Genomic DNA, 24360 nt, shown 5'->3' with positions numbered 1-24360 from the left:
GTTTCCTATGACATGGCCCGCCTTATAATTGAATTTTCTTGGGTTTTTTAAATAATGCCCTAAAATGAACTAGAAAAATGAACGTGTGGACACACAATGAATACATCAAGATGTGCTCCATGGTAAGGGTTGCACCGGCTTTGGTGAGTCCATGGAGGATACAAATTGTGTAAGGGTAACTCAACTTACTGTGTAAACTCTGTTGGGGCCACCTTAATTTATGTATTTTATCCACTCCGTGCATCCATTTTAGAAGATAATTTTAGGACTTTAGCTAAAAAGGGAGCATATTCCAAGCGCAAGTGGACCACGCCATAAGAAAAGTGCATTAAATGTTTACTGCTAAAATCAATTATTCTAATTGTTTCCTATAATGTGTTCCTATTGAGCTTTCAATATGCTTCAATTTTGAGCTACACCCATAAAGGAAGCCGAAAATTGGATGGATGGCGCGGATAAACCGTACGCATTCCCTATGGGGCAATGAAGGACTTCGACGTACATTCGAAGGAACTACAGCAAAGGTCGGTGTTGATCGATGTATGTTGATGTGTCCAGAGTCTCTATAACCTAATGCAATGTCTTCGCAAGTGGATACGCACCCACTCAGATCCATAGCTCAATTGGCAGACTAAGTGGAGATACCTCGTTTCAACACTTGAGGTCTTGGTATCGATCCCTAGCGGGGGTGGCTAACATGGAGTGTGTGTACTGACATGGGTGTGTACTAACAAGCTAACCCAAAAAAGAAAAAGAAAAAGTGGATACTCACCCACTCTTAGTTTAGTGAAAGCATTCGACATGCATTTGAAGGGGTTGCAGTGCAAGTTGGATTGGATTGATGCTATTTAGGGGTTCAGTGTGGGTTGATGTTCGTCGATGTGGGGTTCAAGTGTTCTCGGAATCTCCGTGCCCTGATGCAGTATTTTCTTAAGTGGATACGCACCCACTCGTAGTTCGATGAAAGCGTTTGACATACATTCGAAGGGGTTGCAATGTAAGTAGTTGATCAATGCTATTTTAGGTGTTTAGTGTGGGTCTGTATGGGGTTTGATTGTTTCCTGACTCTCCATACCTTGATGGAACGTCTTCTCAAGTGGAGACGCATACACTCGTAGTCGGTGAAAGTATTCAACGTGCATTCAAAATGGTTGTTGTGCAAGTTAGAGTGGATCGATTCTATTTTTAGGGGTTTAGCATGTGTCAGGGTGAGGTTTGAGTGTATCCAAAGTCTCTACATTCTGATGTAACATCTTCTCAAGTGGATACACACACGTTCCTAATTTGATGAAAGGGTTCGACGTGTGTGTTAAAAGGGCTGCAATGCAAGTCAGAGTAGATCAGTGTTATCAGAGTGGGTTGGTCGGTGTTTGTTGGTGTAGGGTTCGACATTCACTCATAGTTCGATGAAAGCATTTGAAATGCATTTGAATGGGTTGTAGTACAAGTTGGAGTGGATCGATGCTATTTTAGGGATTCAATGTAGATCGGTGTGTGTCAGAGTGAGGATAAATTGTTTTCGGAGTCTACGTACCCTAATGCAACGCTGTAATGAAAGTCAGAGTGGAATGGTGGTATTTTAGTACTTCAATGTGGGTTAGTGTTCGTCAGTGTAGGGTTCGATTATTTTCGTAGCTTCTGTACTTGATGCAACGTCTTCACAGGTGGATATGCATATACTCGTAGTTCGGTGACACTATTCGACGTGCATTCAAAGGGCCCGCAATACATGTTGGAGTGGATGAATGTTATTTTAGGGGTTTGGTGTGGGTTAGTGTAGGTCGGTGTGCATCGGTGTGGGGATCAATTATTTTTTGAGTATGTGTACCCTAATGTAACATCTTTTCATGTGGATACTCCCCCACTCGTAGTTCGGCCAAAACATCTAACGTGCGTTCGAAGGGATTGTAGTGCAAGTCAAACTAGATAGATGGTATTTTAGGGGTTTGGTGTGGGTCAGTGTTCATTAGTGTAGGGTTAGAGTGTTTTCAAAGTCTTTGTACCTTGATGCAGTGTCTTCTCAAGTGGATACACACTTACTCATAGTTCGGTGAAAGATTTTAACATACGTTCAAATGGGCTATATATAACGTCCCAGATTTTCATTATTTTAAAATTTTAAAAAACCTTTGAAAATTTTCAATATAATTAAATTATGTTATCACTTACTAACCATTAACACTCAGTATTAGCTTATACGTGGGTGGTACAAGTAAAGAACCCCACGAATTCAATTAATTAACCGTGAAAACCAACAAATCCACCCGATTACTTAAGCATCGAGTTGAGCCTCGTGATTTGTTCACATATGGCCAAATCTAGCTGACCTATCATTGACTAATCAATACGACCACAACTAAATTAAAGATCTACCTAAAGCCGAGACAACTATGGATCAGATCTTAATTAACAAACCAAAGTGACTCAATTATCCATTTAGCCTACGAACCAACGGTTTTGAGTGATTATGACCGAATCGCCATTTTCGCTAATTTCGAATAGGTCATACTATGAATATAGTTAATCCAAACCCTAATAATTGCACATAAGAAATCTTAATACCTAATTCATTACAGAAATGTCCCGATTATTTGAACAAGATATACACCACTCATTAGTATCCCACTAAACTCAAGCTATAGAAAGACATTCGTCTTAGTGGGCTTAACGTCTATCACGAGTGGTGAACCAAAGAAGTACTTGAAACTGCTCAACTTGGGCCAGAAGCTAAGTGCTTGAAATGCGTAATTCTCCTATGTATAAATCTGAAACTTAAGTGGGGGAATAATTTCTCACCGATATCACGATGGCCCCACCAACCATCTCTAGAAGGAAATTCGCGTCCAGCAATCCGCGCCACATAACATGGGCAAGGGCCGAATCCACTCTAAGTAAGCATTTGTGGGTCCCACCTTAATATTTATGGTAAATCTACAATGTCCATCCTTTTTGAGAGATCATTTTATGACGTGGGACTAAAAGTTACGTGGATCTAAAAATCAAGTGGGCCGCACGACTGGAAGGTGTGGGTAGAGAATTGCATATTGTTAAAACCTCCTTGGGGTCCAATGTGATGTTTATATAAAATCCAAACCGTTAAAAAGGTCATTAATACTTAGATGAACTGAAAACCTAAATATATTAGCCTAATCCAATTTTTTTTCCAGCCCAACGTATGTTTTAATGGTGAACGTTCAATTTCACTGTTTCCTGGCCACTTCAATTTTGGATCTGCCTCATTTTTCGTCCCATGTCCTATAATGATCTTGGAAAACGGATGAACGGGGTAGATTTCTCACAAACATTTCGGATAGGCCCAAATAAGTTCCCACACACAAATTTTTCTAACAGTATGTTGCATTTTTACAAAACGGCGGAAATACCCTTACGATAAGTAAAGAAGAGTCAGGGTGTTATCCCCTGTGGGGTGGCCCACCTGAGAGTTGGATTGGAGTGAATTTTGGCCACTAAGGAAAACATTGTTGGACGTATGTGATGGACGGATTGGATTTTATAGAAGGACCAGTATGGGACCTACGGATTGCAGTGTACTTTTACCTTAAACTACAAGCGCTTGGAGTAGATGATAGATCCGGCCTCATATTTGCAATCATGCATGCATGCATGTATGTATGCATTGTTTTCGCTATATATATTTGTAATCCTGCATGCATGTATGGATGCATTGTTTTGGCTTTATGTACATGCCACCCATTATAGAAATCAAGGGCTCTTTGGGTTGCATCAACGTCTGCTGTGGAGTTTGTAAAAGGGATGCACATGGTTGCGTATACATTCATGCCTATCCATCCTTTTTGGTGGGTCTGCAAAGTGACTTAGATTAGTAGTCTCTCCCATTTTCTGGTGGCTCCGAGTCAGATGTGACTCGTTCGAGTAGATTTTGACTCAGGCCGAGTTTGATCTGGTTTGGCACCATGAGTCAGAATTGAGAATAGAGGGTGAGTCAGCCAACTTGGGCGAGTTACGACTCAACTCACGAGTGAATAAGTCAGTCTGAGTCACTGAGTCAAAAAAAGAAAAAAAAGAAAAGAAGAAACAACCATTTAGGCCACGTTGTGCTGATGGATCTGCATGGGTGGCCCACCACTTTGGAATCTCAGTAATTTATGAGCCGGTGGCCATGATGGTGTTTTTCATAGATTGTGGTACAAATTCTTATGTGGGGCCTACAATAGGTTGAACATAGCCCGTAAATATGCATGATTGGATAATCACAGCCATGAAATTAAGGGCATGCAAAATGATTGTACTAGATTTTTGCAGGGCCTTATTTGAATGGGTGCCATCATTTAATCATAGATATATACATTGGACCCACTGCAGTCCATAGTGGGTCAGTCGTCTTTAAGCTAAGCACAGCTTGGGTGAGATCCTGATCGTAGGACCCACGTTTCAGGTATACCACACCGCAGAAACAATGATCATTGAACTCCCACCATTAAAAGCTTCCTAGTGTTCACTGTAATGTTTATTTCCCATCCAACCTATTGATAAGGCCATACGGATCTGGATGTAAGGGAAAAACAAATATTAGCTTGATCTAAAACTTTTGTGGCCCACAAAAGATTTTCAATGGTCATTAACCATTGTTTCCTGTGGTGTGATCCACCCGAAATATATATCTCCTTCATTTTTGGGACCATGGCCTACAATGAGCTGCTAACACAGATGAATGGTGTGGATATACAATTCATACATTAAGGTGTGCCCCTATATGGTCAGGGTCTAACCCAAGTTGCACTCCTTTAAGCTACTTTGATCATATGTTGGCCCACTCATATAATTATGAATAATTCGTATTAGATTGCAACTCTCCTTTTAGCTTTTTGGTTGATATAAGTTACATACATTTAATGGAATATTTAAGGAATGAATAAAAAATGTAGAATTCAGTAATTCTTTCATTGTTTGATGATCATGAGTACTGTTTTTTATGAAAATGTTAAAACGTCAATAGTCAAATAATCATATAATTTTAAACAGACACTTTCATTGGAAAGATGGACTAGAGAAAGCCCGATCGGAGGTGGAAATGATCCGGACCATTATAACCTTAAATCAGTTGTATCTCGCAAGTTGGGATGAGTTTTTTACACACACACACACACACACACACACACACACACACACATATATATGATTTTGGGTGAGTTCTGTGAGTAGTAGTTTAGAGAACTCCACATATTCAAAGTAGAGAGCTCGTGGATTCAAAGTATTTTCTTCCGTAGAGTGCTTTATGGATTCGAAGTATTTATTTCATGAGGAAGACAGTGATCGACCTAATCACGTCCCTCCATGCGTAGCAAAGTTAAAAAGGGTTATTGGTTTATCCCACCTGATTTTTGGTTTTTGAAAGGGAGGAAATTGTTTTCTTTTCCATAGTTTCTATAAAACAAGCCTGAATGTTGCCATGATCTGACATTGGGTATAATCCAAGACTTAGGTGGGCCACACTACAAGGGAAGGTGTAAAAATCATGCCTGTAAATATAAATTCACATGGGGAGCCCACATGAGTCTTGAAATGACCTGATCTTTGAAATCCATTCATCCTGGCCTGTCAGATGAGCTCATTGGATGGCATATAAACACTACGGTGAACCCCAAACACAATTTGGACGATTTTAATGTGGAATGGTGTGGCCCACCTAAGTTTTGAAGCAGCCTGATTTTTTGGGCCTCAGTTCAAATACAAGGTGACGCACCTGATGGACGCAGTAGATCTCATCCACAAAGTCCTCCATGCATGTCAACCAATAATCTGGCACCCACATGAGACGCATCGGCATGCAAGCCTCTTTTTTTTTTTCAAACCTATAACTTTAGTCCCATGACTTCAGTCCCACGGGCTAGTCTCAGGCTAAATGTCGGGCCGAAAACAACGGACGTGGTTTGGCTAGTGACGCTGCCACCAGCCAGGTGGCTAGTGGTCAGTGATATGTGGACCAGACCATGATGTATGTGTTTTATCCACGCCGTCCATCCATTTTGAAAGATAATTTTAGGGATTGATCCCAAAAATAAGGCAGATATAAATATCAGGTGGACCACACCATGGGAAAACAGTAGTGATTAACTGTCCACCATTAAAAACCTCCTAGGGCCTACTGTAATGGTTATTTGACATCTAACCTGTTGATTGTGTCATATAGACTTGTATGAAGGGAAAAAATATATATCAGCTTGATCCAAAACTTTTGCGGCCCCCAGGAAGTTTTTAATGGTGGGCGTTCAATCAACACCGTACGGTCCACTTGAGATTTGGATCAAGCTCATTTTTGGGCTCATGCCATAAAATGATCTAAAAGAATGGGTGGACGGCATGGATGAAACACTTACATCATGGTGGGGCCCACAGAGCACCGACCACTAGCCATTGGCTAGTGTCAGGGTCTGTAGCCAATCTGTTTCCGAAAACAACACTGAAGATTTAAATGGGACCCATGATCATCTGGTCCAGCTCATGCACGTTTCGCAGTATTAAGGTGCAAATCATTGTACTGGATTTGGTGAGTCTAAAACATCGATCAGTACCATCCATCATGTTGGCCCATTTCCAATGACCCACCATGCCAAACCACGCATATATTACCATACGATCTTAACCACCCTAAGCAACAACACAAAGAACTTGATATTTTTCTTTGAAGTCTAGATGATCAAAGAACTCACCTGATATTTTTCTCTGTACAACGTGGCAGCTGATGCATGTGCCAGCAAGGCATGGTGGCCCGCGATATACGGCTCCACAGTAGAGTTTCCAGCCGTGCAATTGATGCCGAAGGAATCGGAGCATCGCCCAGGCGCGAACAGTGCATTGTCGTAGGCTCCAACTGCATTGATGTTGGGTTCATTGAGAGTGGTCCAGTGGGCCACCCTATCACCAAATTCTCTAAAGCACGCATCTGCATATGCCTTGAAATCCTCCCTGAATTAAATCAAAGCCAAATAACTGTTAGTGTTCTTCCTAGTGCCAGCATGGCACAAGTCTGAGATATCCAAGCCGTGCATCAGGTGGGCCCCACCAAAAAAGGCTTACCAACAGTCCATATTTGACATGATCATGTGGTCAACCTGATAAGCGTAGTGGTGTGTCTTTTGTTCCTGTTAATCTACGTGAGGCTGGCCACCTAATGGATAGATCGGATGTTGCACGCATGTGCCATGTTTGCACGTGTAGGCATAGTAATCAATAAAAAACTATTCAACTTACACTATTTTTGGGCTTAGCCATCCTCCATATTCATCTTCAAGTATTTGAGGGAGATCCAAGTGGTAGATGGTAACATGTGGTTGAATTCCTGCTTCATCCAACAGGAAAATGTAAGAATTTTAATTTAATACCAACAGGGAGACTGGATGGGACATTCTAGCCGTACATCAGGTGGGCCCCTCAATGTATATAACCCAAGTCAAAGATCCAATCAACTACTTAGATGGGCCCATGTTTGCGTTGAGTGTGGATGGTCAGCAATCTTTCTTGGCTGGTTGGTTTAGGTGGACTATGGAAGAGGAATAGAAATTTTCTCATGGGAAAAATTGAAATTTTTTTTTATTTATAGATTTTTCTCAAAAAATGAGTAAAAAATTAAAATCTTATTTGAAATCATGTAGTTGATGGCAAAAGAAAATACTTCAACTTGTTTGGACATTTTTTCGCTATTTGATTTGCAAATAAAGATGGATTATATATGCAAAGTCATTATTAGGCTTTTTTACATATTATTATTTTATATATTAAAAATTAAAATAATAATTGTTTAATGAACATGAGATTTCACATTATTTTTTTATTTTTATTTTTATTTTTCAAATCAAACAGAACATGCCTTTTCGAATCTGTTATCTTCCTCTAACTGTGTAAATTCATTGCATTTTCTTTTTCATTCTCTTGAAATCCAAGATTTCAAACTGGCCTTCAAAGAAAAACATATTAAATGTATATTTCTATTGATATAAGAGATATCTGAGATAACTTTCGTTGTTCAACTTTGACCTTTTAATATTTTCACTGAAAAGCAACAATTATAACCAAACAACAATATCACTGTTTGATTCCACAATTTCTCATTTTCTCATGATTTCATAAAGGTTCTCCATTTTCATATTTTGGATTCTCTCTCAAGCAGGCTCTCAACTGTCAATTGGCTTCATACATGTCCCCCACCCCATGAATTCGAATGCTAAATGGGCTAATTAATTCACACAACATGCCCCTCCTCTCAAGTTCGATTTCTAACAAACTGTTGGGAGCATTGCACAAAAACCTTAGGATCTCGCCTCCTAAAATATCAGAATTATTGGATATAATAAAACAATAAAATAAATCAAAGCATAAACCACATGACACAATCACGGGACCTCGTCTAGAGCAACAATTCGCTAAGAAGTAGAACGTTACAACCGATCACAAGCACACACCACTTGGACCAAATCTTCTTCACTCACGCAGGAGCGGATGAATAATAAGAGATAAAAGAAAAACGGAGAGATCTTACCGATCACGAGGACGTAGCAGTGCTGAGACGTCGACTGCGAAGTAGATCACCTCTACGAGCAGAACCCTCCCTTTCACAAGTTCCTCTCTCTTTTCTCTCTCTCTCTCTCTCTCTCACCTTAGCTGTGAAAACACCTTAGCACAATAGCTTTAGAAAGCCTTCTCAATACCCTAGAAAAGCCCTAGGGACCCCTATTTATAGTTTAGGTAACTCTCTTTCGCACATCTTGCGAAATCGCCTCAAATTTACGCAGTTTGCACCAAATCCAGACTGAATCTGTATAACTCTCGACTAGTCGAGCTGGGCCTTCAACTGGTCGAGTGGCCCACTCGACCGGTCGAGCCCGACTCTTGACTGGTCTAGCCCCAGGGAATTCCAAAACAAATAGCTCGCTAGACTTTTAGTCGAGCACCGCTCGATTGGTGAAGCGACTCACTCGACCGGTCGAGTAGTGCCCTCAACTGATCGAGCAACGCGGTAATGCTAAGGTTTGTGGCATCCGATCCGCACTACATCTCTTCTAAACTGAGGAGGAAAACTCCATCAAATCTCCCCCTTTCCGACTCAGGAGGAATTCGCCTTCTTCAAACCAGCCAGGTTTCTACAAACCTCAAACTTGCCCTTGAGCAATGCTTTGGTCATCATGTCTGACCCATTATCGTCTGTGTGGACCTTCTAAAGTTGTAACACCTTGTGTTCCAAAGTATCACTGATCTAGTGATACCGAATCTTTATGTGCTTCGAGAGTGCTGACTTGGATTCTTGCTCAAGTGTATAGCATTTTGACCATCGCAATAGACCACGTGCTGCTCCTGCTTCAGGCTAAGTTCCTGTAAGAACTTCTTCATCCAAAATATCTCTTTACATGTCTCTGTGACTGCAATGTACTCAGCCTCTGTCGTCAATAATGCTACGACCTTCTATACCTTACTCTGCCAAGAGACCGCTCCCTCGACAAACGTGAACATGAACCCCGATATAGACTTCCTGGAGTCTATGTCACCTGCCATATTTACATCTGTGTAGCTTTCTAACACAGGTTTTCCATCATGTAACGACCTTGGAATTTTTGTGCTAATCTTTCCTTAAGTAGTTGTTTTCGGGGTAATTAGCGCTATACTCGATTGCTTGTGAAATTCACATCAATCACTTTAAATTGTATCTGCATGGCTCTAAACGTGTAGATTAGTTAGCGCTACGTTACTCTGAAATCTGGGATCCATCGCTAAAGCCAGTTGTTCTGGAGAATTTTTGGAAGATCTAGATCGGACCTGGACCGCGTGTCGAAAGTCCGATAGTGATGATCTTAGGCTGTTGCGGCCACCGAGTTGGGCTTGACCATCTCCTTGAAAATCAAGTCCATCTGATGTTCTGGGTCGATTTGATTGAGTTCGGAGTGAAGAGTGTGAGAACGGTTGGAATTTATTAAGTTTTTATGAAATCTGAGTCGTGTCGCTTGCGCGATGATTTTAAGCTATCTGACCGTTGGATTCTGACCCAATTTCACCCTCTGATCAGGATAGTTGGCCTAGGCATATCCTAGTGCTTGTGGACCTGATCGAGATTCCGTGACCGTTGAATTGAGTGTGGTCCGCCACGGCTGATCTGAAAAACCGGTCGGTATGAAAACTCAGCTTGACCTAGATCTATGGTCAATGAGCTTAAGTCCGACCATTTGTGGTTATAGGCCCACCAGAAGTGCTTCGTTGGATCGAGAAAGGCATGCTTTGGTTATGACCTAAGTATACCTTGTCCCTAGGGTTATTTTCATCAAGAATAGGCCCATTTATAGTCCTTAAACCCTAGCCCTCTTTTCCATACGAATTTTTCTCTAACCCTAGCTTGGAAAGAGAGTGGAAAAGAGAGAGAAAGTGAGAGAGATAAGTTGGTGAATCATCTTGGATTCTTCCTTGTTTTGCTTCATCTTTGAACCTTCACTTTGAATCGTTCTTCTGACGGTTCTGAGTTCTTTTGGGGTAAGTTAACCTAACCCTAACCTGTGTTAGAGCTTAGATTAGTTTTGGTGTTGTTGTATCTCATTTCTATCTTTGTCTTAGGGTATTCCATCGCCGTTGACGAAGACAACTCGTCTAAATCAGTTCGGTGGTTCTTTCTTCGCTTAAGGTGCGGACTTTAAGCGTATAGGTTATGGTTTTCAAGGCTTTCAACGCCAGTTAGTGATTTATTCTTGTTATGGACGAGATTTCACATGTTAAATGTTGTGTTTACGTTGCTTTCCTAATATGCATGTACTATATTGAGATTTGTGTATTCTATGTGTATTTATAAAGTACCGTATACGTATAAAATATGCACTTATGTTTGCCATGATTATTTGTCATGTATGTATGCTAGATGCATGTATGACAACTCCTTGGTAAAAGGAATTGTCTAAATGCATGTATTTCAACATACGTCATGTATGTTGTTCCATGTATGCTAAGTGTTTGTAGAAATGCATGAATGATCTAAAGTGTAACTTATTACACTGATTGCGGGCGTTGAGAAGTGATTCTCAATACTCCTATTGATGCGCATGATTTCCTTTATGCAAGTTACATTCCATGTTATTTAAATTCAAGCATTTCCTATGCTTACATTTATGTTAAGTTGATATTCTTCAGATGCGTATGTACTATGATTTGAGTTGTTGTTCCATTACTGTTCTACATTCCATATGAGTATCTGTAGTAGTGTAAGGTGTTTGGGACTATGCCTTAGTCCAGGAAATCGGTAATTGACCCTATATTCATGGTCGAGATTGCTTTCGCCACGTAGGACGTATTAGACGAACCCGAGCCGTATTAGAGTTGGCGGCAGTGGTTTGGCCACGCGGAGTGTTTGCGCACTCTATGTCGCTCAACTCAACGTGCGCTCGTGCTAGTCGAGTTCGTCAAGTAACCCGATTATCCGATGTATGTTCACCATGTATGGACGCTATTGCTTGAATCTAGGGTACCGAACTTACCAGTGAAATCCTATTAACTATGGTACTTGATCCGCTAAGACTCATGAGCCGGACATGGTGGTATGGGACACCGTGGTCGAGCTGTCGGCCTACGCTGGGGTGACGAGCCTCCCCGTAGTGACCAGTGAGCAACTAAACTCGTGAGCCGATTATGGTGGTATGGGACACTATATTCGTGTTGTCGGCCTACATTGATTGGTGACGAGCCCTTTGTAGTGACCTCGAGCATACCTGGATACCGCAAGGAGGTGACGAGCCGAACTGTGGTAGTAAGGGCATGAAAGGCGTGCATTGATTGGTGACGAGCCCTTTGCTACGACCTCAAATATATGATCGTATGAGATGTCTAGGATTGACGACCCTAGTATGGATCACTGTTTGGATGGTGACATGAGGAAGGTATCTTAGCTTCCCAATCCTGCTGTGTGAAATGGACTAATAACAACTTGGTAATCATATCCATGCACCGCATTTGCATGTGCTTTGTAGATGTGGCGCACTTTGAGGCGATGTCATGCGTAACGTAAGATGAAGACGCTGAGGGTGTACGCGTGAGGGCACGCATCATATTGCATACATTCTTGCATTAACAAGAGTACTTAGGATTTATTTAATTGTTCTGCTTTATCATTACTGTTTGATTGAACTGATAACATGTTAACCAGTGCCTTATTGTTCCACTGAGTTGATCACTCACTCCCACGTTTCTGGGGCGGTGTTAATCACCCACCAGACTCTGTCTTAGGTTCTGATGTTGCAGATGTTGATGCGACTTCTGAGGCAAAGCGGGAGCTGGATGATGATGAGGCTGCCTTCTCCTATATGCAGTTTTCAGACGGGTTCTAGCGAGCCTCGGTCTGATGTGCGGGTTTATGGGATTATTTTTGGGAACTCAAATGATGTAATTTGATACTTGTAATTTTGCTAAGTAACACTTTCAGTACGACCTGGTTTGTATATGTACTTCAGGGATTCACACTTGTACACATATATTTCTATAAGTCTTCCGCTTGCTTTATTCACTTATCCCTGAATTATATCTGTGTTTTGGCTTAATCTATTCCATGTTTTATGCACTAATACAGTCAACATACATTCATCATTACATATGTTGCATAAGTGATGTTTTGGAACTCGGGAGCTGAGTTATGCTCGACCCCCGAATTTCAGGGCGTTACACATCACCATAGCATAGACTCAACCTGGAAAAGCCACTTAGATACTGCAGTATCCATTTCACCGCTGCCCAATATTCTGTACCAGGATTGACAAGATACCGGCTGATAACACCAACCGTATATGTTATGTCTGAGTGCGTACACACCATAACATACATCAAACTTCCTACCACTAATGCGTAGGATATCTACTTTATCTCATCCACCTCTGCCTTTTTCTTGGGATACTGCTTGTCGCTTAATTTGAAGTGACCATCTAGTGGAGTACTGACCGGCTTTGCTGCATTCATATTGAACCACCTTAGGATTTTCTTAATATACCGCTCTTGTGACAACCAAAACTTTTTACTGCTTCTGTCACGGGTTATCTCCATTTTTAGGATCTGTTTGGCTGGGCCCAAGTTCTCCATCACAAACAACTTGCCCAACTCTTGTTTCAGCATGTCGATCTTCTTGATGTCTTTACCCATGATGAGCATATCATTAACATATAACAACAGAACTAAGAAATCACCATCTGAGAACTTGGGCGTGAACACACAGTGATCCGACTCCGTTCTGTCATATTCATGCTTTAACATGAACGAGTTGAACTTCTTACACCATTGCCTTGGAGCTTGTTTTAGCCCATACAAGTTCTTTCTTAGCCTACACACCATATGCTCTTTGCCCTTGACTTTAAACCCCTCTAGTTGGTGCATGTAGATCTTTTCTTCTAGGTCACCATGGAGAAAGACAGTTTTAACATCTAACTGCTATCGCCAACCCAAGCAACACCCATATGAATGTCATCTTCACTACTAGTGAAAATATCTCCTCGAAGTATATAGCTTTCCTCTGACCAAACCCTTTCACCACAAGTCTGGCCTTAAACCTTGTTTGTGAATTCTTCTGCTCATTTTTCTTTCTGAACACCCACTTGTTGCTCAGAGCTTTCTTACCCTTAGGCAATTTCACCATATCATTGGTGTGGTTCTTATGCAAGGATTCTATCTCCTCTTGCATAGCTTTCAACCACTCCCCCTTATGCTCGTCGGTTAGGGCCTTAGAAAAAACTCATGGCTCTCCCCCATCAGTGAGCATAAGTACTCATGTGACGAGTACCTTTTGGACGGATGTCTATCCCTAGATGACCTCCTCACCTGTGACTCAACAGGTGGATTAAGTGGGAGCTGCTCCCTCAGTCCATCTTCTGTACGAACTCTCTCATCCTCTGCACCTTGTTGTACTCCTCCGTCATCAAGCACCACGGGAGGAATAACCGGATCCATGTCCTCTAGCTCACCTGAACTAGGCTGGGTCTTCTCTGGCTTATAAATATCTTCTATACATTAATCTTCAAAGAAAACCACATTTTTGCTCCTTACGAGCTTCTTCTCGGTCGGATCCCATAATCTGTAGCCGAACTTTTCATCACCGTACCGTAAGAACACACATTGTCTGATCTTCGTATCGAGCTTGGACCTCTCGTCCTTCGGTACGTGAATGGATGCCTTGCATTCAAATACCTTGAGATAACTGTACGATGGATTTTGTCCAGTCCACACCTTCTCAGGTACTTCTCCATTCAAAGGGGCTAATGGAGACCTGTTTATCAAATACACTGCCATGTGCATTGCTTCTCCTCAGAATATTTTGGGTAACTTTGCATGGGATAACATGCATCTGATTCTCTCTACAATGGTGCGATTCATTCGCTCAACCACACTATTATGCTACGGAGTCTTGGGAACTGTCTGTTCATGCTGTATACCCAGGGACTTACAATACTCGTGGAAGTCACCAATGTATTCACCACCATTGTCAGTGCGGATGCACTTTAATAATCTACCTATCTCTCTTAACCATAACATGAAACATTTTAAACACACAAAGACCTCATCTTTGAATTTTAAAGCATAAACCCAAACCCTCCTAGATACATTATCTATAAAAGTAATAAAATATAATGCCCCACCCAAGGTTTTTGTCCTCATTAGACCACAAACATTAAAATAAACCAATCTGATGCGTGCACTTTATTAACATGAGAAACAGATTTAATAAATAAAACTCTATGTTGTTTCCCTGATAAACAGTCAATATAGGTTTTAAGAGGTATACCTATTACATCTGGAAGGAGCCGCTTTTTTGCTAGTAGCTAAAGTCCTTTTTCACTCAAGTGGCGTAGACGCCTGTGCCACATGCCAGTGGCTGAATCTTCCACTGCGTTCAATCCACCCTTGCACGCACTGATACTTGCCTTGTAAAGAGTGTAGCACTTCTTCCCTTTAGCTGCGATTAATGAACCCTTGATGAGCTTCCAACGCCCATCAACAAATCGACTTTAATAGCCATCATCATCCAACTTTTTCGTCAACATCAAGTTGAGATGAAGGTCTAGAATGTGCCTCACATTCCTAAGAACCAATGTGCAGCCCACATTGGTCTTCACACAAATATCACGAACTCCTACGATCTTCGATATTCCTGAATTTTTCATCTTCACGGTCCCATAGTCGCCTGATTTGTTGCTTGTAAAGAAATCCTTGTGTGAAGTCGTATAAAACGAGGCTCCCGAATCTATCACCTAGTCAGTGTCTTGACTTTTAGCCGTGAGTTAAACATCATGATCTGCTGAAAGAATAACTACAACGTCACCATCTGAAGCGACCACGGTGGAGTCTGATTCATCTTCTTTCTCCTTTCTTTATCCTTTCTTGTCATTCTTCTTCTTACGACGTTCATACTTGTAGTGGCCCTTCTTGCTACAATTTTAGCATTCAACATCCTTCCTGGTACTCGACTTACCTCTTGATTTATCTCAGGCCTTACCGCCCTTTCCATTCTTTCCTCTCCCCCGTTCTTGTGTCACAAGGGCCTCTTGTTGAGTAGACCCCTGAGACTTCCTCCTTGTCTCCTCATTGAAGAGACAACTAGTTACTTGTTCCATGGATACCTTTTCGTCTGGCACGGAGTTACTTAGAGACACCACCAATGTCTCCTAATTGTCGAGCAATGAGCTAAGCAATAGCAAAGCCTGTAGTTCATCGTCCAAGACCATCTTCATAGCGGAGAGTTAGTTCAATATGTTGCTAACCTCATTTATATGCTTAGCCACCGAACCACCACTTTGAACTTGAGATTTACAAGTCGTCTTATCAGAAAAATCATATTGCCAGCTGTCTTCCTCTCATACAACCCTTACAATTTCAGCCATATGCTAGCGGCTGAGGTCTTCGTAGACACATGATGAAATACGGAATCGTCCAGCCATTGTCTAATAAACCCCACCGTCTTCCAGTCCAGCTTCTTCTAATCATCATATGACATATCCTTTGTCTTTGCTGATATGCCTAGAATTTGAGCATACAAGTCCTTGCAATAAAGTAAGTTCTCCATCTTAGCCTTTTATATGGTCCAGTTAGAACCATTGAGACTGATCATCCTTGATGAGCCACCTTTTATAATTCAGATCTGATCCCACTCTGTTCAACCAATTTGAACTCTCTAATACTACTTTGTTGGGAGCGTTGTACAAAAACCTTAGGATTTTACCTCCCAAAACATTAGAATTATAGGATATAATAAAGCAATGAAACTTTCAAAGAGGTAAAAACCACGGGACCTCATCCAGAGCAACAATTCACTATGAAGTAGAACGTTACAACCAATCACAAGCACACACAACTTGGATCAAATCTTCTTCACTCACGCAAGAGCAAATGAATAATAAGAGAATAAAAGAAAAATAGAGAAATCTCACCGATCACGAGAACGTAGAAGTACTGAGATGTCAACTGCGAAGTAGATCACTTCTACGAGCAGAACCATCCCTTCCACGAACTTCCTCTCTCTCTCTCTTTTTTTTTTCTCTCTCTCTAACCTTGGCCGTGAAAATACTTTAACATAATTGCTTTAGAAAGCCTTCTCAATACCCTAGAAAAGCCCTAGGGACTCCTATTTATAGTTTAAGTAACTCCCTTTCGCACATCTTGTGAAGCCGCCTCAAATTTACGCAGTCTGCACCAAATCCGGACTGAATTTGCGTAACTCTCGACTAGTCGAGTTGGGCCCTCAACTGGTCGAGCGGCTCACTTGACAGGTCGAACCTGACCCTCGACTGGTCGAGCCCCACGAAATTTCAAAACAAATAGCTCTCCGGACTTTGAGTCGAGCAGTCCCCTCGACTGGTCGAGCAACGCGGTAATGCCAAGGTTTGTGACATCCGATCCGCACTACATCTCCTCTGAACTAAGGAGGAAAACTCTATCACAAACATGCCAGGCATGTTTGCCTAGTTACTACGATAATGTAAAGGAAATGTGCAATGATTAAAAGTTTACCTTTCTCCTAACAATATAATTTATATTTGATTAGTGATTCTCATATTTATTATCGACGCTAAAATCTTAATGATGATATTTTTATATTTCTTAACTTTAAATCATTAACAAAATACATTGACTGATGTCGCTATTTCGATTCAAGATTTTCATAATAATACCATGAAAAAGTATAATGATCATAAATTCCTTTACTTTTCTTGAATACATTTGCATTTGATCAATGATTCTTATATTTGGTTTAATAGTAGTAAAATTGTATTGATAATACTTTTCCTTTCAATTACTATGGTAATTGGTGAAACAAAGAAGCTCTAAAGATATTGAGCCCCATGGCGTTGATGGTTTGTCAACGAGATTAAGAAGAAGAATACCGTGGCTAATTAGTTCGTTGATGATATTATTGTAGTACCGGACCCCTTTGGGATTAACGGCTCCTCTCCCATCTACATCAAATGAAGGATGGATCACATTAGAAAAAAACCTCTATCAACATATGGCTATGCAAGAAAAAGAGATACATACTTGGGAGGAGCCTTGACCATGAGATGGAAAATCTATAGGCATCAAGGTTGATATCACTCATGAGTTTGACATCTTCCTACAGGGCTTTCAATGAAGAGATTAGGATCTTAAACACAGGTGTACATATACACACACATGTATGTATTAGGGGTGTACACCAAGTTGAATTGAGTCAAGCGGGCCTCAACTCGACTCGGCTTGGCTACTAGTTGATCCCAGCTCGAACTCGGCTTGGCTCAATCCTCGAGCTTGACTGGCCAGCTTGGCTCGGTTTGGTCAACAACTTGACTAGTTCGAGCCGAGTTTGAACCAAGATCGAGCCGAGTTCACCTGTGTAACATTTTCGCAAACACATGGACTACACCTTCAAAATCTCACTGTACAACAACAATAGTTTTACAGGTGTTTTATCAAACACCTTCTAAGCAACATAAAAATCAAGAAAAGATGTTTTTTTTTTTATATAAAAGAGTTAGCTTGTTTCATATGCATACTTTCCTTGCCACCGTCCATACTTCGTTGAGTCATTTCATCAAAGACTTGGTGAGTAACATCAATATCAAAGCAACCGAGTCACCGAGCTGGTTCAATCCAAGTCGAGTCGAGTCGAGCTAGGGCCAGCTCGAACTCGGCTCAAACTCATTTTCGAGCTCAAAAAATCAGCTCAACTCGGCTCACACTCAGCTTCGAACCGAGTCAAATTGAGCTTTTTCGAGTCGAGTCGAGCAAGCGAATCGAGCTAGCTCGGTTCATGTACACCCATAGTATGTATGTATGAATATGTAATTAGGCCATCAACATTGAGGCCACAACACCCATGTATCTATAGTAATAAAAAGTCAGAATAAAATTTAAAGATTATTATGTGTTTAAATAGCCTAATTTTCTAGCATTATGTTGAATTGCACCTGTAAATCTATACCAAAATATCCTTCAAGGAGAAGTTGCTCATGTAAAATCTATGACAAAAAAAAAAAAACACGTTTGCATCACAAAGAGAGTTGAAAAGTTAGTGTAAGGGTTTTCTATCACTGTTATGGACAGGATGTCCATTGTTTTTTGTGAGGGAGTCCATTGTGTTGTGTCGGTGACCCTTCAACCAAACACATGGCAGAGGTGTTAACGAATCCTCGCCGTTCAAATGGATCATCCACTTGTGGATAGAGCATAACCGAAAAGTTACCTGAGATGATGATAGGAACCATCTGATTCTTTTCAGATTCGGACCACAGACTATTATACTTCCAACCATCCAGATGATGGCCCTCAATTGGATCTTATCACAAGATTTTTTAGATGTGTCCTATCAACAACCTCAAAATTTGAATGGTTGGAATATCTGCACGGGAGTAATCTTGCAAAATGAATGGACGGCATGGATGTAGAACACATACATCAAGGTGGGCCCCATGATAATGGCCGCACCATGTTGGGTGAGGCCGGGCGGCATCTAATCCGCTCCCCCCATCCATATGCCAACCAACTTCTCACGTGGCATACATGCTCGATGTAGAGGCCTCCCATCAAATGAGCCCCACCGTTGATTTAACGGTTATGATCATTTTAAACAGTATAAACTTTTGAATCGTAGCCAATCAACAGAGGGCCCACATCTTGGCCGTTCTGATCACTGACTAGGTTGTGAGAGCCACCTTCTACTGATTCAAATCATTCATGTGATGGGGGCCATGGAGAATGATGCGTGGCCCCAATAACCGTCAGATTAGGCCCCGTAAAATGTGGACCATTAGTCATAACTATACATTTTCATGTGACAGCTACGATCATCTGACAGGTAGATGTTAGGCCATTATGCGGATAACAAGATCGATGGCATAGATTACGGAAAAGTGGGTCCCATCAAGATTATTACTGGTGATCTAGCTTTCTTGACTGTCCGTCGACAGGCTAGACCAATCCACGAGTTTGGACCGTCCAATCAGCACAATTTTTGAGCCATACATGCACGGCCCATCTACCAAAGATATGCTGCGCAGACACTGTACTGTATGTATGATTGTACATCGTGCCGAGCCAAGTCAAGGTGGGCTGCTATTGGCTTGTCTCGTCCATGCTCTCCTCAAGTTTAAGCTGGCCTCAAGCTTAGCCTCGAGCTTGCCACGGGAGCTTGGCTTGTTTGCTAAAATTTTAAAGTCGAGCTCCAAGCAAGCTAGTGGATTAAGTGAATGCAAACTTACCTCAAATTGAGTACTGCTCCCAACCCGTCCTAACCCAACACCTGACTTACACCCGACTTAATCCAGCAGCCTGACCCAACTCAAACCTGATTCAACCCAGCCACCTAACCCGTCCTGCACCCAATATATATATATGTGTGTGTGTGTGTGTGGGAAAAGGTACTATGCTTTCCGCCTCATGATAAGCTCCCGTGAGGTCGAGCTGTGTGGGCCCCACCGTGATGCGTGTTGACCATCAACACCGTCTATTTAATGGGTCCCCTTTAAATTATGGGATATCCCAAAAATCAGCCGTATATGGAACGCAGGTGGGCCATACCATCTAAAATCATGTGAAGACACTGTTAAAACATATAAAAGCACTTGGTGGGGCCCACTTGAAATTTGCATGCATCTGAAACTTTGTCTGAACCCTCATCCAAGTGGGACACACATAATGGATGGGCTGGATTTGCAAACCACATCTCGGTGGCCCAAGAAATGACTATGAATGTTTTAATGGTGCACGGCCCCTCTCCACTTCTATATATGGTGTAGCCCACACAAGTGACGGATTGACTTGATTTTTGAGACCTAGGCCCACGATGGAATGGTGCATCTGACTGATGGGGTAGATGTTCGAAACGCATCACGGTGGGGCCCACACAACTTGACCTCATGGAAAAGACTCGTGAGGTAAAGCACATAGTACCTTTTCCATATATATATATATATATATATATATATATATATGGAGCATGATAAAGATATGGAGTGCTAAGAGAGAGACGGTGGAGCTTGCCATGGAGCATTAAAAGAGAGACGGTGGAGCTCGAGCGCAGCAAGGGTTGACTTTTTTTTAATATATATATATATATATATATATATATATATATATATATATATATATATATAATATAATATAATATAATATAATATATATTTGACCAGAGCCAAGCTCGAGCTCGAGCTACATTTGAGCCGAGTCGAGTCAAGATTTACTAAGATCAAAATTAGCCCATTTTCAAAGTGGGCTGGGTTATATAAAGCTTGCCTCGCATAAAGTGGTTGTCGAACCGGGTCAAGCTCCGAGCGAGCCTTTCCAGCTATTTTGGCTCGTGTACAGCCCCAGCCCCAGCTAGATGAGATGTAAATGTTTTATTCCAGTGGATGTACCTTGTATTTGTGGTATTGGTCTGCAGCTACATCTGCGTTGCTCTTGTCCACCATTCTCCCTGCAAATTTCAAATATCTTGGATTTCGTTTCACAAAATAGAGAAAAGAGGAGGAATTTGTAAATGTGGGGCCCATGGTTCAGTGATCGAGACCATTGATCTGTTGGACCTGACTGTGGATGGGGCATGGCCAAAAAATCTCCATGATAGACCAATCATAACCTTTCAATTTGTGGCCGGTAAACAGATGGTAAGGAAGATAAAATACATCAACGATCCACATTCAACTGAACAAGCGCCCAAGGTTGGTGGATACAATCCGGGAGAATTTTTGGCATGGTAAATCTACGTTGGGCCCCAAAAGATGCAGTATCCTTGCGTCATTTCTACAATCGTTGTAAGAGATCGAAACCGTTCAATTGGTATTTTAAATAGCCAGTGGGTCATATTAAGATAAGCACAATACTGGCGTAATTCTCGCCCTTAAATTGGTAGTGCACAAACGACCACCAAAAAAAAAAAAACCCAGCAACAGCTCCCATTATAACGGTGAATAATGATCACATAAGTCCGGATGTATGCGAGTTCCATACGTTAGTGGGACCCACCGTGTTGTGTATGTGCTATCCGAAACGTCCATCAGCTGAGTTACCCCATTTTAGGCCCACATATCAAAGCCTAGTCCAAAATTCAGGTACGCCACACCAGACGGAACAACGGGGAGCAATGTGGTGGGGGACGCACAGCATGGAAACTTCCAGATTGCTTGTGGGGCCCAACGTGTATAAGCCATCCAATCAATACATCTTACCCTCTCCATCATGATGAAAAATTGGCCATTCCGTAACTCAGCTGGGCACATCACACGAGAGGTTCTAGGTGTATTTTTCATTATTTTCCGTGGTGTGGCCCACCTAAGTATTTTATCGCCCTCATTTTTTAAATATAGGTAAAATAACGCTTGTGACCTGATGCACGGATTGGATTCCACATAAAATCACGGTGGACCTAAAAGAAGCTCGAGCTTATGGAGACTCACAAACCTCCAGACGTGAAGAACCAAAATACGGTAGAGCCATCTTTCTAAGGAACACGTGGCAAGACGATGTGATAATCAGGTCCGTGCATCTAGTGGGGCAACTCATGGATGGCCAAATTTCCGAAACTATACGAACATACGATCACTACCGTCGACTCTTTTCGTTTTCAATCGCTTAACACTGACCATTGAGTACAATTTCTTCCCTATCGTCTATTTTCAAGCCACTGTTCGGACGGATAGGATCATCAGATCTATGCGTATCTTGAACCATTTTCCATCCATAGTGAGCCCAGTAGATGGACGGTTTCGATTGACACATCATCTTACCACGTGTACTGTAGGAACTCGTACAGACCTGCATGAGTGAAAGTGTCCCAAATACTCGGAGTCCTTCCATCCTCAGCTACTGCACCTTCAGCCTATATCAAACGCTCCAACACAAGGGCAGTTTGGTCATTTAAAGTAACATTTTTATGGCCCAAGTTCCCCTGTAGGGGTAGAAAGAACATTTTCCATGAGAGAGAGAGGGACCTGATAAGCTGAGGTTCCAGCACCCAAAACAAAGCCTGGTGGGAAGTCGTCTCTGCTAAGTTTGGGGGTATTTTGGGAAAAACCAACTTCTGATAAAGTTGGAAGAAGAAGAAGAAGAAGAAATAGAGAAGATACACCCAACATCTGTGTATAGCCTCTGTTGTTATTATTCTTCCTCTACTTCTCTCTCTTTCAGGTAATTATTTTGTTAGTCTTCCTCCTCTTATCTCTTTCATGAATCGGGGATATCCTTTCCCAACCAAACATTGTCAACGAATCAGAGGTTAGGATAGGGAAAATATCTAATTGTGTGGCTGTGACCAACGGACGCGGATTGGGTACTACCCTCACCAGTAACTAGCTAGAAACGGACGGTTCTGTCAGGGAAAATGTGGGGCCCACCGTGATGTATACGTTTTATCCACGTGGTCGACAGATCATTTTAGGCCATGAGGCTAAAAAGGAAGTTGATTGAAAGCTCCAATGGACCACACACCACAGATTGGAGCGGGGTAATGGGACCCACCGTTGAAACCTTCCTTGGGCCCACCATGATGTTTATTTGACGGAAACGGATTGGCTACTCCTCCTGCCACTAGCCCGGTGGCTGGTGGTCGGGAACGGATTGGCTACTCCCCCTGCCACCAGCCAATGGCTTGTGGTCGGAGCTCTGTGGACCCCACCATGATGTGTGTGTTTCATCCATACAGTCCATCTATTTTTTCAGATCATTTTATGGTATGAGATAAAAAATTTAGATATATAAGAATCTAACATGGACCACATTGCAGGAAACGGTGTTGAACCATTAAAAACCTTTTGAGGCCATAAAAGTTTTGGATCAAGCTGATCTTTGTTTTTTCCCTTCATCTGGGCCTGTATGACCTATTAAACAGATTGGATGTCAAATAAACAGTACAGTTGGCCTTAGGAGGATTTTAATGGTGGATATCCAATCATTATTGTTTTCCTATGGTGTGGTCCACTCGAGATTTATATCACTCTAATTTTTGGTATGTAGCACTAAAATGATCTGTAAAAATGGATGAACGGAATGGATTAAACACATACATCATGGAGGGGCCCACAGAACACCGACCATCAGCCACGGGGCTGGTGGCGGGGGAGTCGCCAATCCGTTTCCCTGGTGGTCGGTGCTCTGTGGGTCCCACCATGATGTATGTGTTTCATCCACGCCGTTCATCCATTTTTACAGATCATTTTAGGATTTAATTCAAAAAATGAGAGGATATAAATCTCCGGTGGACCACACTACAGGAAACAATATTGATTGGATATCTACCATTAAAATCCTCCTAAGGCCCACTGTACTGTTTTTTTGACATCTAATCTGTTGGTTAGGTCATACAGACCTAGATGAAGGGGAAAAAACAAAGATCAGCTTGATCCAAAAAGTTTTTAATGGTCGACACTCATTCAACACTGTTTCCTATAATGTGGACCATTTAAGATTGGGATATATCTAATTTTTGGTCTCGTATACTAAAATGATCTATAAAAACATATGGACGGCATGGATGAAACACATACATCATGGTGGGTCCCACGGATCACCCACCATCAGCCATTGGCTGGTGGCAGGGGGAGTAGCCAATCCGTTTCCTTGTTTAACATCCAACCTGTTGAAAAGGTCACACCGACCTTGATGAAAGCAAAACACAAATACCAGCTTGATCCAGAACTTCTGTGGCCCCATGAAGTTTTCGGTGGTGGGTGTTCAATCTCTACTGCTTTCTTTGGTGCAGTCCACATGAGCTTTAGATCAAACTCATTTTTGGACCCATGCCCTAAAAAGATCTCACAACATGGATGGACAGTGTGGATCGATCCCTCTCAGACCCTGCGAGATCGAAGCCGTTCATCCATTTGGGCCACGTTTAGATGCCTCATTTGAGAAAGT

The 24360-nt window shown here is 41.8% G+C and overlaps 1 pseudogene; it reads right to left on the bottom strand.

Moving 5' to 3' along the window:
• The window catches only part of LOC131231838 (uncharacterized), a 71110-nt pseudogene that overhangs the window by 4557 nt on the left and 42193 nt on the right, over positions 1-24360 (bottom strand).

This window comes from Magnolia sinica, chromosome 17 (assembly GCF_029962835.1).
Source record: "Magnolia sinica isolate HGM2019 chromosome 17, MsV1, whole genome shotgun sequence".
NCBI classification, from domain to species: Eukaryota; Viridiplantae; Streptophyta; class Magnoliopsida; order Magnoliales; family Magnoliaceae; genus Magnolia; species Magnolia sinica.
The sequence above is the reverse complement of the archived record's forward strand: the minus strand, read 5'-3'. Positions and strand labels throughout refer to the sequence as shown.